Source organism: Triticum aestivum, chromosome 5B (assembly GCF_018294505.1).
Source record: "Triticum aestivum cultivar Chinese Spring chromosome 5B, IWGSC CS RefSeq v2.1, whole genome shotgun sequence".
Taxonomy (NCBI): domain Eukaryota; kingdom Viridiplantae; phylum Streptophyta; class Magnoliopsida; order Poales; family Poaceae; genus Triticum; species Triticum aestivum.
This window is the reverse complement of record NC_057807.1, coordinates 399495600-399509463: the sequence shown is the minus strand read 5'-3', so window position 1 is coordinate 399509463 and position 13864 is coordinate 399495600. Positions and strand designations below refer to the sequence as shown.

Sequence of the window (13864 nt, the reverse complement as noted above, 5' to 3'; positions counted from 1 at the left end):
ATCTGGATTCCTTTGCCAAGGCAATTGCACCAGTACTGTCACAATAGATTTTCATTAGACCCGATGCACTAGGTATGACACCTAGATCAGATATGAACTCCTTCATCCAGACTCCTTCATTTGTTGCTTTCGAAGCAGTTATGTACTCCGCTTCATATGTAGATCCCGCAACGACGCTTTTTTTAGAACTGCACCAACTGACAGCTCCACCGTTCAATATAAACACATATCCGATTTGTGATTTAGAATCGTTCGGATCAGTGTCAAAGCTTGCATCAACGTAACCATTTACGACTAGCTCTTTGTCACCTCCATAAACGAGAAACATATCCTTAGTCCTTTTCAGGTATTTCAGGATGTTCTTGACCGTTGTCCAGTGATCCACTCCTGGATTACTTTGGTACCTCCCTGCTAAACTAATAGCAAGGCACACATCAAGTCTGGTACACAGCATTGCATACATGATAGAGCCTATAGCTGAAGCATAGGGAACTTCTTTCATTTTCTCTCTATCTTCTGCAGTGGTCGGACATTGAGTCTGACTCAATTTCACACCTTGTATTACAGGCAAGAACCCTTTCTTTGCTTGATCCATTTTGAACTTTTTCAAAACTTTATCAAGGTATGTACTTTGTGGAAGTCCAATTAAGCGTCTTGATCTATCTCTATAGATCTTGATGCCCAATATATAAGCAGCTTCACTGAGGTCTTTCATTGAAAAACTTTTATTCAAGTATCCTTTTATGCTCTCCAGAAATTCTATATCATTTTTAATCAATAATATATCGTCCACATATAATTTAACCTATAAACCTTGCTACGCTACCCGCTATCCTGGGGGGCTTGCGCTCGCAAGTGATTTCTGCCGCTCGATCGTTTTACTGTAGTCGTTTTTACCTTGCTGTCAACTGGTCAACCGTTCATCCGTTTTACACACATGACGTTGGCTGACGCTGCATGACTAGTGGGCTTGTTTGTCTATGGGTCCCAAAGGTCAGCCAGTGGGTTTTTTGCGGGCTGCGTGATGCACAATCAGGACGCAGTAAAAACCTAGCCCAATCCCCTCTCGTCCACAAGCCCCAATCGCCTCCCGTCCTCGAGCCCCACATCACAGCGACCCTCCTCTCCACTCCCGTGATTCCCGTCGCGTCGCCGCCCTTTCCTCCATCCCCGCCCCTGTCGCGAGCCCCTCTTCTTCCCCATCCCACCGACATCATCCTCTACCGCTCTCCTCGTTGTGAGTCGCTCCAGGTCGCAGAGGATGATATGCATCCGGATCTGCGCAGTTGAGGTGAGGAACGGAGGTGGGGGGAAGGAGCAGCGATGCTGGTGACCAGTCAGGGGACGGAGGTGGAGGAAGGAGTAGCAAGGCTGGTGATGGGCCAGGGGCCACCAGAGGATGCAGAAGGGGGACGACGTCGCGCTTCTCGCCACCTCCACATCCTCCTTATCAGCGGCGGCGCAACTCCAGCAGGGAAGGGGGACGACGCTGCGCTTCTGATGCTGGTTCACATGCAGGTTTCAGAGAGTAGCACCATGCATTGCATGATGACTGTGGGTGATCTTTGCAAGACAATGCTTTTGAGTATCGTGAATTATGGTCATTCTCAAAAGGTAGATCTGTTACATTGATTCAAAATGGCATAGTTGTGCTCTTGCATGACCACTTGATGTGTTTTTTAATATATTTTATTTTTCATTACAAAGTTATTGTATAGGATAAGGAAGAACTTTAGGAGACTCTTGCTTATTTTCTTCTGGAATAATAGTGTGTCTTCGATTCCAGTTTGTAGAGGCCTGCTAAGTATCCTAAATTAGTTTCACAAATATTTATGCCATCTACAAATTCGATGATCTGTAAAGCAGACGGTAGCATCATATGGCGCTGAGTGACAGGACATGAGACACCATCTCTATTTTTTTAACTCTGTATTATATATTTATTTATTTTTGACAGAAAGACTGTAAGGGAACCCCTTACATTATAATTGGTGCAACAAACCCAAATTGCAAGTACCATGCCTTGAACCTGGGTGGGTGGGAAGGCATCAGCCCCTTCCCACCACTAGGCTATGCCTTAGTCTGCCTCTGTATTATAATTTTCATTAGTATTTGCCTACTCTTTACGTAGTGATAGCCATTTATTCTTTGATTCATTGGACTGAAGACTAGACCAATTCATGCTTGCGATGGTTCATCTATAGTGTTATCGGAGCTTTTAGTTTGTTTGATCTGCTGTCCTTATTATATTCTTGCATTATACTATTTTTCCACTTATATAAATTCAGTTTATGTGGTGTCCACCTTTCTCATGTTTGCATTTGGTGATGAACCACCTGCAACTTGCAGGATTTGGTCATAGTTGGTGTGCAGTACAATTAGAAGTATGGTAGGCTCTATATATCCAAGGTCTTCCTGAAATGACTGATGTATTACCTATGTTTTGGGTTATTCAAAAGCATGCACTGTTGACTTTTCAAAACATCGCTTGCAATTTTTTGTGCTCCTTTGATTTATTTTTGCCTTCTGTCGTCCTTGGTTTTGCTATTTTGCTCACTCCTCCTCCCGTTGTTTTTTGCAGGGTTAATCAGTCATCTGTTCGTCTGTATTGCTACTCGGGGAGGTAAGTTCTTCCTTGCTCATCTCATATTCGACAAATTCATGTGAACTGAGATGACTCTCCATGAGCTGGCCAAGGTGATTCACGCTAAGGAAGCAGCCGACAGTGCAAGGTATAGAAGAGGGAATTTGTGTGATTTGTTCTCTCTTCATTTCCTGCTGGGAAGAAATTAGAAATAGTGATCACTCAATCTTCTGTAGCATGTATATACTGATGGTAGTTTCTTCGACTGAATATGTGAACCTGGAGAAGACTCTGCTATTAGAACGGCTGAAGGAGAGTATGCAGATCTTCAGTATCTTCGACAGGTTTTTGTTCTGTTACAAGCGCTAATGGCCTATTTTCATTTTGTTGAACTATGATTGTTTCTGTATGCTTCTTCTCTAAAAGCAAATTGTATTCTGTTATAGTTACAGTCAGTGTGGGCCTGAAATTCACATCACCAAAAGAATTGTAGAATTTGATAAGAGAATTGTTTCTTAATAAGTAAATAAGATACAAATACAGTGTCTAACATTGATGGAATGAACCTGCTGCAAGAGGCAATAAAAGTGACGATGCTTGATTTTATTAATTGACAGGATGAAATATTAAGTAGTAAGATAAATGTGAGCATTCACCTAATTTGTTTTTTACCTATTGAAATGGGTAGTTGGTCACGTATTGTCAACTTGGTACATTCAGTGTGCGTGTTCAGGTTTTAGGATGAAATTTAATCCAAGATCATTACTTCATGTTTTCCTACGTTTATGTTGGCATCTTTGACTTTGATATGTTCATTGCACTCTATTGGTTCTGATGCCACAAAGTGACTGTGCTTTGTTAGTACATCTATGGATACTTATGCTTTATTCAAGACACAATCAGTTTCTTTTTCCTTTGTAAATAGTCTGTAGATATAGCGTTGGCCTGAGCCCCTAAAGTGTCGTATACTATTTCCTGCATGCTCATTTTCTCTTTATATTCAATTCATGTGCCTTAGCAACAATCTAAGTTAAAGACAACAGGAATAAATATTAGTTGTTTCATCTATGGCCTCGTCATTTAGCTTTTACTTAAACTGAATAAAAAAATTGTATAATTTCAATATATACTATTTAATGTTTTGCCAAGACTCTCATAGTGTGTTAAAAATTTAAATATATAACTATGCAATAACAAAGTTATAAATTGATCCAGTGTTTCGTATGAAGGATTCGATTAGTGTATTTGTAATGCAGTTTTGTGATTCAGTATCGTCGTGGTAGTTCAAAGACCCAAGGTGAGATCGTCATATTTGATTTCTTAGTTCCTAGGTCACAAATCATCTGCTATCGCCAACATTCGAGTTGTCCATCCATCCATCTATCTATGGTGCGCTCGCCAACCACATCCTCTGTTCAGATTTTGAGTGTGGCAACAGGTCATCAGTTGTAGTGTCAAATACAAGATTAAGCTATTTGAATCTTGCCATATGGTAGACCTACGAGCAGAACAAAAAAAATATATAACTTATGCTGGTTAGAACAAATGCTCAGCTCGCCTTGTTTTTTTCTTTTTTGCCTCTTTTTGGTCCTGTTCAGAGGAGATGTTAAATGTTGGTTGATGTCTGCATATCGCCTTGTATTTAATGAAAATAAGGTCCTTCGATGGATATCCATGGCTTTCAGTTTTACTTGCAGCCAATGAATATAGTTATGGCACTTGTTGCCTTGTTGCGCTGTTCAATGATTATCAGGATTTTAACACCTACACTATATATCCTAGGTAAACCACATGGTGTTGTTTTCAAATCATATGTTTGTCCTAGGTAAACCACAGGAATTTATGAACTTTCTTGGCCGCTTTATTAGAACTACGGGTTTGTAATATGCTCCGGTTTTATCACTTTATGAGTATGTATATGGTAGGGAGCAGCACCCGTGTAAGCGAGAAAACTTGTTGGTTGCCTGCATATCATGTGATAGTTTTTGGCTACTATTCTGCTCATGTTTCCATGAACCCATTTATGATTCGAAGCAGTCAGGCCTCTCTCTTCCTTCTAATTTTCCATGAACACCATGGCCGCCTTCGCCGAGAGCGCCCGCATCTTCATCCATTGCCTCTCTGCCAGGTACGTGCCTCCTGCCATGCCTCTCCTTGTTCTTCCTTACCTCCATTTTTGCTCTGATTCTTAGGGGTAAACCTGTTTGATTTGGTTAATTAGGTTAATTAGGGTGACCGTTTCTTTTTGGGTTATCTGGGTGCGAATTTGATGCTTGTGTTAAATGTTCGAGGTATCTTGGGCAGGAAAAAATGGTGGTAGTTAATTTATTGGCGCCAGTTAGTATTACTGGAGATTAATTTAATTGATTGGCTTAAAAAACTTTCATGTATCAAAACAGTGTTAGTACTTTTGTGTTGTGGTATTGAATGGTTTACCAAAAGGAAGAGGGTTAATTTTGCTTGCTGAAATGAACTCAGCTAGCAACCTTGCTCTTGAAGATTACACCACAACAACTGAAAAGATTGCAGAGCAAAAAAATGGTGGTGGTTAATTTATTGGCGCCAGTTAGTACTACTGGAGATTAATTTAATTGATTGGCTTAAAAAACTTTCATGTATCAAAATAGTGTTAGTACTTTTGTGTTGTGGTATTGAATGGTTTACCAAAAGGAAGAGGGTTAATTTTGCTTTCTGAAATGAACTCAGCTAGCAAGCTTGCTCTTGAAGATTACACCACAACAACTGAAAAGATTGCAGAGCAACATTATGATTTTATGAATGGATTTATATCAGCAAATCTTGCATCTTAGTTGGTCCAGCTATGCCTATGCCAACATCTGAAAGTTATTGGCATTCTTTTCCCCTTCTGAATATTTTATTTTAATTTGTAGGAGCTTTAGCCGGGTTGCTCATCAGTAAAAACTGAGAAGTGTGTTTCTTCGTAGATGGTTGCGATATGGAGAAAGAATTTGGATATTTGGAGTGTGCACTGGACCTATTGGAAGATAATTCCATTACTAGATTCATAACTTTTGGAGTCCATTCAATATTCAATCACAAAATTCACTTATAAGAACAACTACGTACATATGATTGCTGCACTCATGATATCCTACTGTATTGCTTCTTAGTGATGATTAATTATGAGAACAAATATAAAACTGCTGCTGCCTGTGCTAATGGTTGGTACCCACTTGCTTTTGGATCTTCGATGCTGCCATTTTTTTCCTATCGAGTATTGATACTTGTTTGCTTTCTTTTGCTGTTATGCTAAATTTGTATTTTGATTTTGTAAACTAGGTCTGCACAGAAATACATTTAGTCCTCAAAAATGTTAAATGAAGACGCCCTGATGATGCTAAAGCATTTCTAAATCTGAAGTATCGAGGAAGTTAACAACATGGAATGTATGACGCTAAGTGCTCTGTGGTACAGATGGTTTAGTAGTACCATACTACCTTGATTAGATGCTTATAACTGTGACATGTTCCATGAATACGTAAGTGATCTGCGTGTGCATTCATGATAGATGTTTATGGCTGCGATCTTTTCTGGAAGTTGTTTCTAAATTCTAATTGTTTGTGGTTCTTATGCATAGTCTGTTATAAAAATGTAGTTCTGTTACGTATAGCTATGGCTGCCCAACAAGCGGTGAGCCTAAGAACCCCGTCGGATGTTCATTGCATATAGCTCGGGAGGCAGACAAGAGGAACCAAGCGGATCTCCTTCCATGACGGCAACCCAAGCAGAACCAAAATCTTCCACGTGGCGGCAGCCATTAGTGAGATCTGGAGGGGAGCAGCAGCCGCGGCCTCGATCCGGAGAAGGGGAGCAGCAGCGCCCCTCTTCTTCGCACGTGGCGGCCTTGCGCAGCTGCCTCCATCCCACGCGTGCAGCTGCCACATGAAGGCAAGCGAGCACACATGGTGAGAATCCCCTGCGTCCTAAAATTTGTTGATTTTTTGGTCCAATATGAATATACATGGGAAGTTGATGCTGGCTTACAGAAATAGATATGGCAAGTGGATTTCCTCTCACCTCAACACTCACTGAATTCAGTACCAGAAGAAGCCTGCTATGCCACTGATTTTGCACTACTGGTGTAAATATTGAGAACTATATGAACCGATGCACCTTGTGGTCTGGAAATATGTATATCTCTGTCTCCTTTTCCTAGCACTTCTCATTTATGAAAAAATTCATTCCCTATACCGTATTTAAATATCTTTACATTTGAACATAACTTATACTAGGAATTCCAAGGTTTTTTAAGTAATCGAGTGAAACCTATTCTTGCAGGCTCCTGATTGTGTGGATATTTGCAGCTTCAGAATTATTTTATTCTTAGCCATATGTCATCAAGGTGCAGCTGCTCATATGATTTCCACTCGCTATGGAATTAGGAGAAGTCAGTTACTTGATCTGACTGTTTAAAGTTCCACGGTTTTTCAATATATGTTAACTATGTTCAGAGATCTAAAAGACTATCAGGCTACACCAATTCTGAATGCAGTTTGAAAGTACGTGTTGTTCTATGTTCTTGGGCACGTAATAAGCTTCAAGCTTGCGACAGAAAAAGATACACATGCTCACAATTATTATCTTCTGGCGACCATTTTAGGCTTGTTTCACGAAGTGAGTATGCAAGATAACTTCAGGCAAAGTGTACAGAGGCTGCAGCTGAAGCCGGACTTTGATGCTTGCAAGTTGGTGGATCACCAGTTATTATCAGGTTCAATCCCTTTGCCATGTAATACTGTGGCGACATTGTCTGTTATGTATAATTGTGCACACAGGTTTCTGTTGGAACAATCACTGAAAACGATGATAGACTTTGTCTCACATGTGTCGCTCACTGATGAGAACTAGACTGAAGTGAATTGTGCTAGAGAAGGAGTGGCCGGGAAAGTACACCAGTGATGCCCTACAAGGCGAGCAGAAGAAAGCTAAAGAGATGCTCCGTGTAATCCCTAAGAAGCAGAAAGGGAGCAAAAGAACAGGTCCGCTTCAAGGGTAAAATCCTCTGTTTTTTTTTTCGAAAAGGAGGTTATTCCCCGGCCTCTGCATCAGAATGATGCATGCGCCCATCTTATTAATAAGCTGATAAAATCATCTGTAATCCCTAATTGTGCTTTTGTGAAAATATGTAGATCAGTTTGATGCTGGACACGATTAATTTACTATTGTTGGTACATGTAGAAGTAATTCTGGATTAGCCACATTGTGGTTTCCTACTAGGAACTGAAATTATGCCCAGTTCATTGGCATGGTATTATGTTGATGTACTCTCATTATCTGCATTAATGTTAATACTTCAGAACTGTTCACAATTTACCGTGGTTGGTTGTTTCTTCATGTCAGTCATGTTTGTTATGCTTCATACATGTTGCAAATACATGTATGATCATAGCTGACCAAATTTATTTAATAGGTAATGTGTGATCAAAATGGTGTTAGCAAGGGGTCTGGCGTTGTTGCATTGTTCTACCTATGAGGAAGCATCTCAACGCTGAGCTGTGTTGATGTCTCACAGAGTATCGTGCTGGCCAATATGTAGAGGATAGTAACAGCCTACAAACACCATCCTTTTATCCGTATGTATGAGTGGGTAGAGGCAAGGAGGATGAGGAAGGAGACAAGCAGGAGGAATAGAGATTCTCACGAGCACACTCACAGACCGCCTTCCGAACTTACTAAACTAGGTTATGCATTTTCATTTCTAGCGCATAGTTAGTTTCACTCCAGCATAAACACCTAAAGATAATGATCTGAATATACTCTCGCGCAAGTGAGCTATGTTGCAAAACAGCTTCACGATACGACTTTGCAATCAGAATAAATTCTACAAAAAATAAGCAAGTATTACTGGGACATATACCTACTGGCGGCAAATACAAGACTCATGAAATGCATCTCTACTAATATAGATCTCTTTATAAAGCTAATGTATGATATAATCAAGTGATCTCAATACTTTCTTTTAATCTATGAAGCTACCATGTAATGGATTATAAGTATTTGCTAAGTTGGTTCTGAATCAATCTTATATGCATGGGCGCAACTCGATTTTTGCTAAGTTGGTTCTGAATCAATCTTATATGTAATGGATTATAAGTGATCTCAATACTTTCTTTTAAGCTATGAAGCTACCATATATGCTATAAGACTTGGCTCACTCTCGCTTTTTGCGCCATGGGCACAACTGGTCATCTAGTATTAGAAATGCTACAGAGCTCCCACTCACTTTCTTGTAAATACAGACTTCTCCAAAAGTCTGTATAAAACCATATGCTTTGATCACACTGTCAAAGCGTTTATTCCAACTCCGAGAGGCTTGCACCCGTCCATAAATGGATCGCTGGAGCTTGTACACTTTGTTAGCACCCTTTGGATCGACAAAACCTTCTGGTTGCATGATATACAACTCTTCTTCCAGAAATCCATTCAGGAATGCAGTTTTGACATCCATTTGCCAAATTTCATAATCATAAAATGCGGCAAATGCTAACATGATTCGGACAGACTTAAGCGTCGCTACGGGTGAGAAAGTCTCATCGTAGTCAACCCCTTGAACTTGTCGAAAACCTTTCGCAACAAGTCGAGCTTTGTAGACAGTAACATTACCATCAGCGTCAGTCTTCTTCTTGAAGATCCATTTATTCTCGATGGCTTGCCGATCATCGGGCAAGTCAACCAAAGTTCACACTTTGTTCTCATACATGGATTCCATCTCAGATTTCATGGCCTCAAGCCATTTTGCGGAATCTGGGCTCATCATCGCTTCCTCATAGTTCGTAGGTTCGCCATGGTCAAGTAACATGACCTTCAGAATAAGATTACCGTACCACTCTGGTGCGGATCTTACTCTGGTTGACCTACGAGGTTCGGTAGTAAATTGATCTGAAGTTTCATGATCAAATCATTAGCTTCCTCACTAATTGGTGTAGTCATCACAGGAACCGGTTTCTACGATGAACTATTTTCCAATAAAGGAGCAGGTACAGTTACCTCATCAAGTTTTACTTTCCTCCCACTCACTACTTTCGAGAGAAACTCCTTCTCTAGAAAGGATCCATTCTTGGCAACGAACGTCTTGTCTTCGGATCTGTGATAGAAGGTGTACCCAACAGTTTCCTTTGGGTATCCTATGAAGACACATTTCTCCGATTTGGGTTCGAGCTTATCAGGTTGAAGCTTTTTCACATAAGCATCGCAGCCCCAAACTTTAAGAAACGACAACTTTGGTTTCTTGCCAAACCACAGTTCATAAGGCGTCGTCTCAACGAATTTTGATGGTGCCCTATTTAACGTGAATGCAACCGTCTCTAAAGCATAACCCCAGAATGATAGCGATAAATTAGTAAGAGACATCATAGATCGCACCATATCTATTAAAGTATGATTATGACGTTCGGACACACCATTACGGTGTGGTGTTCCGAGTGGCATGAGTTGCGAAACTATTCCGCATTGTTTCAAATGTAGACCAAACTCGTAACTCAAATATTCTCCTCCACGATCAGATTGTAGAAACTTTATTTTCTTGTTATGATGATTTTCAACTTCACTCTGAAATTCTTTGAACTTTTCAAATGTTTCAGACTTATGTTTTATTAAGTAGATATACTCATATCTGCTCAAATCATCTGTGAAGGTGAGAAAATAACGATACCCGCCGCGACCCTCAACATTCATTGGACCAGATACATTAGTATGTATGATCTCCAACAAATCAGTTGCTCGCTCCATAGTTCCGGAGAACGGCGTTTTAGTCATCTTGCCCATGAGGCATGGTTCGCAAGTACCAAGTGATTCATAATCAAGTGGTTCCAAAAGTCCATCAGTATGGAGTTTCTTCATGCGCTTTATATCAATATGACCCAAACGGCAGTGCCAGAAATAAGTTGCACTATCATTATCAACTCTGCATCTTTTGGCTTCAACATTATGAATACTAGGTGATTCCCCGCGCGTTGCTGCGGAATTTTTCATGTGGATTTTCAGAGTAATATCAGCATCTCAAAGAAGAATATAATTTCAATTGTGATAGATTTATATGCACCGCATGATTAAACCTAGCAGTTTATAGCATGAACAATATATATTGTATATGATAAAGCTATAGCACTTTGTAGCATCAAATATACTGTTGCAGGATATCTTTGATGTTGTTTGTAGGTGTGCCTTGAGCAATTACTACGACCTGGACATATGGTATCTCATTCTTCATACTCAACAATGTGTCCAACATATGAAAATAGATGGTCACCAGACAGTTATAAACTCCAGGTCTTTTGTGCTCTTCCTCTTTGCAATTGCATCTGTGTATTTCTTTTGAGCTTCTCTTATTGAAATGATGGTAGAACATGGCAGATTATTGTTTGCGGAATTAGGTGACATCCTGGAGAAAATAGATGTATGTTCTCAATCAAGGTAAGAAATGAAATAAAATATAGGGTATACCAATTTCAGTAGGAGTGCCTGCTACTTTGGTTGTCCATTTGTACCTATTGTTGACCCGTGATTGAAAAGATAAGGTAAGCTGAAAATACGACAGGATTATGTTATATAGATGTGTGTGTTGTAGTAGTAAGTTGTTTTGCTGATTACCAAATGAGGCTAAATAAAATTCACTCTTGCTGGTTACCAAACTATGCTAATTAAACTGCACACTTAGTTTGCTGCTAGCAGTACAAATTAAATAGATGGTATACATCCATAATTTTCTATATGAGGGAGGAACATTTAATACATCGACTAAACAGAAAATGGTGATAATGCCAGAATAATTAAGAAAGATTTTCAAATATATGGCAGTACCAAAATTATAATCTCGTTGTGTTGCTCCAAATCTATGTTTTCAGTAAAGCAAACAACGGACAAAATAGGAAGTAAAGGAAGTTTGAATACATCCGAGTCTACATTTCTTGATGGAAACCAAATTAAGGGGACTGATTATGTTGAATAATTATTTTCTTTTCCCATCCTATCCAACTGTGCACCAGGCAGCCTAACACATGTATAAGCTTTAGACTAATTTTATTATACTGGTACCCATCTAAAGGTGACTGTATACGTCTTGCAAAATGTAATAAGTTCAATAAGCAAAGCGAGTTAAGCCCAAGTTTTCTCTTGCTAAATCTGTGGTTGTATATATTTTTCCTCTTTTACACATCTCTTATATTTTTTTATCAGTTCACTTATCTAACATTTACGGTAAACTATACACCGTATAGATAATTCATAATGTTAGAGACAAAGCTTGAAGCAAGAACACATGTAGACCTGTCAAGTGTATTATTCCCAAGATATACATACAGTCTTTCAAGCTAGCAGAGTCACATGTCTATTTGTTGCATGTAGTTATACTTGATGATATATTGATAAGAACATATAATTCCTCTTTGTTTCCAATTATAGATGTAGTTTCTAATGTTCGTGTTGCTTGTCTGCAGATTGAACGAACTGCATCTTTTAATTCTTCTCTGGTATGTGACTTGGCTCAACTAACAGATTAGTGATGTATATACATTATACAACAATCAGATTGCATGGGAGAAAAAGATTATATAGCAAAACTTAAAATCCATAGATATTTATTGATAATATGTCATAGAAATATACAGGTAAAATCAACTAACGGACACAATATTGTGGTATATTGGAACATGGAAAATTTAAGAGCAAAATTTCGTTATATTTCTGTACAGCAGCCAGATCGCATCAACCTTTGCATCGGCCAAGATATGCAATTTCCAAGATGAGAATAGCACAACCAAGCAAAAAAAATTAGATGATGCAGTTCTAGGTGTAAGAACCAGACCTGTAGTGCAAGGGGGCGGAATCAGAGGGCGTCTCGAGGAGAATTTGCTGCACATGACAAAGTGAGAGTAAATCACAATCTGGAACAAATGCAAAGAAACATGTGAAGTAATGAAACAATTCCCAACAGTAAGAGATGTTTGAAGAATAACATGGAGCAGAGCACCTTTGATCTCAAGCGCCACCTGAAAAGATAAAAAGGCATAAGCTTCAGGATTGGAAAAATCATAGGCATTTGGAAATAGGAACTATGCAGCTACCTGGCCGAAGGCCTCTTGCGATGGGACGCAAGAAGTCATGTGTGATGGATGACAATGACACTACATAGCAGGGGTACTTAAATCCACTTTCTTCCGCATTTGCAGGTTAATGAAGGGTGATGTAATGAGGTTAGGTGAATTAGTTGGTGAGTGAGGCCGTTTCATGTGCATTTGTGGCCGGAATATCATATGTTGTGGAGCTGGAAGGGTAGTGGCGGCCATAGAGCGGTAGCAGGAAGAGAATTAATGCAGGGGAGATCGTCGGTCGTGGCGGCAGTAGTAGGTGGCGGAACGTCGGTCGCGGTGGCGGCGGCTCGCCGAGAGAGCGTCGGGCATGGTGGCGATTGACCGGGAGAATGGACAGCTAGCATTCAGCATGACAGCGTCTGGCCGAGGGACAGGCCGGAGAGAGCAGTAGCGGTGCCGGCGGCTGGCCGTGGTACTGGGCGAGGATCGGCGGCTGGATGGGGAAAATAGGGCGTGCACGGGGAAGATGGATGCAGACGCAATGGGCGACAATAGTGATGTGCGGAGGATACATGGGCTATTGATTCGTTTTCCATGGGCTTTAGACCGTGTCCAAAGAGTCCAACCCTATAGCCCAGTTACGTAAGCAACAAATCGTTATTTTCACTTCGCAAGTCCTAGTAAATTTGATCAACTCTTGATCATACGGCTGCAGACTGCTGAACTGAATTGCATCAACGGCTATAAAAATTCTGATGACGTGGCCTCGTGAGGAGCTAGAGAAATCAGCTAGTGGGGTGTCCCTATTTAGATATAGAAGATGTGTATCACTACTATCGAGATTCATCAGAAATAAACCACTCTTTAAGGGTGCATGACCATAAAAGATATTACTCATATAAATAGAACAACCATTATTCTCAGATTTAAATGAATAACCGTCTCGCATCAAACAAGATCCAGATATAATGTTCATGCTCAACGCTGGCGCCAAATAACAATTATTTAGGTCTAAAACTAATCCCGAAGGTAGATGTAGAGGTAGCGTGTCGACGGCGGTCACATCGACTTTGGAACCATTTCCCACGCGCATCGTCACCTCGTCCTTAGCCAGTGTTCGCTTAATCCATAGTCCCTGTTTCCAGTTGCAAATATTAGCAACAGAACCAGTATCAAATACCCAGGTGCTACTGCGAGCTCTGGTAAGGTACACTTCAATAACATGTATATC

General features: G+C 40.1%; 2 long non-coding RNA genes across 9 annotated transcripts; one reads left to right on the top strand and one right to left on the bottom strand.

Annotated features, from left to right (window-relative positions):
• Positions 1-1088: 1088 nt before the first annotated feature.
• Positions 1089-7856, top strand: LOC123112080 (uncharacterized). 8 transcript variants are annotated; one of them, XR_006455094.1, is made up of 7 exons: positions 1090-1614; positions 2582-4712; positions 5476-6083; positions 6201-6510; positions 6644-6736; positions 6884-7104; positions 7206-7856. It is a non-coding gene; the product is annotated as an uncharacterized lncRNA (long non-coding RNA). The 8 variants fall into 8 exon arrangements; XR_006455091.1 differs by having other exon boundaries at positions 6592-6736; XR_006455093.1 differs by lacking the exon at positions 6644-6736 and having other exon boundaries at positions 1091-1614; positions 2582-2732; positions 2821-4712.
• A 2741-nt stretch (positions 7857-10597) lies between these two features.
• On the bottom strand, positions 10598-13166 carry LOC123116221 (uncharacterized). Its single transcript, XR_006456988.1, has 4 exons — positions 12667-13166; positions 12573-12591; positions 12408-12454; positions 10598-10985 (listed from the first exon to the last, which is right to left on the bottom strand). It is a non-coding gene; the product is annotated as an uncharacterized lncRNA (long non-coding RNA).
• Positions 13167-13864: the final 698 nt, after the last annotated feature.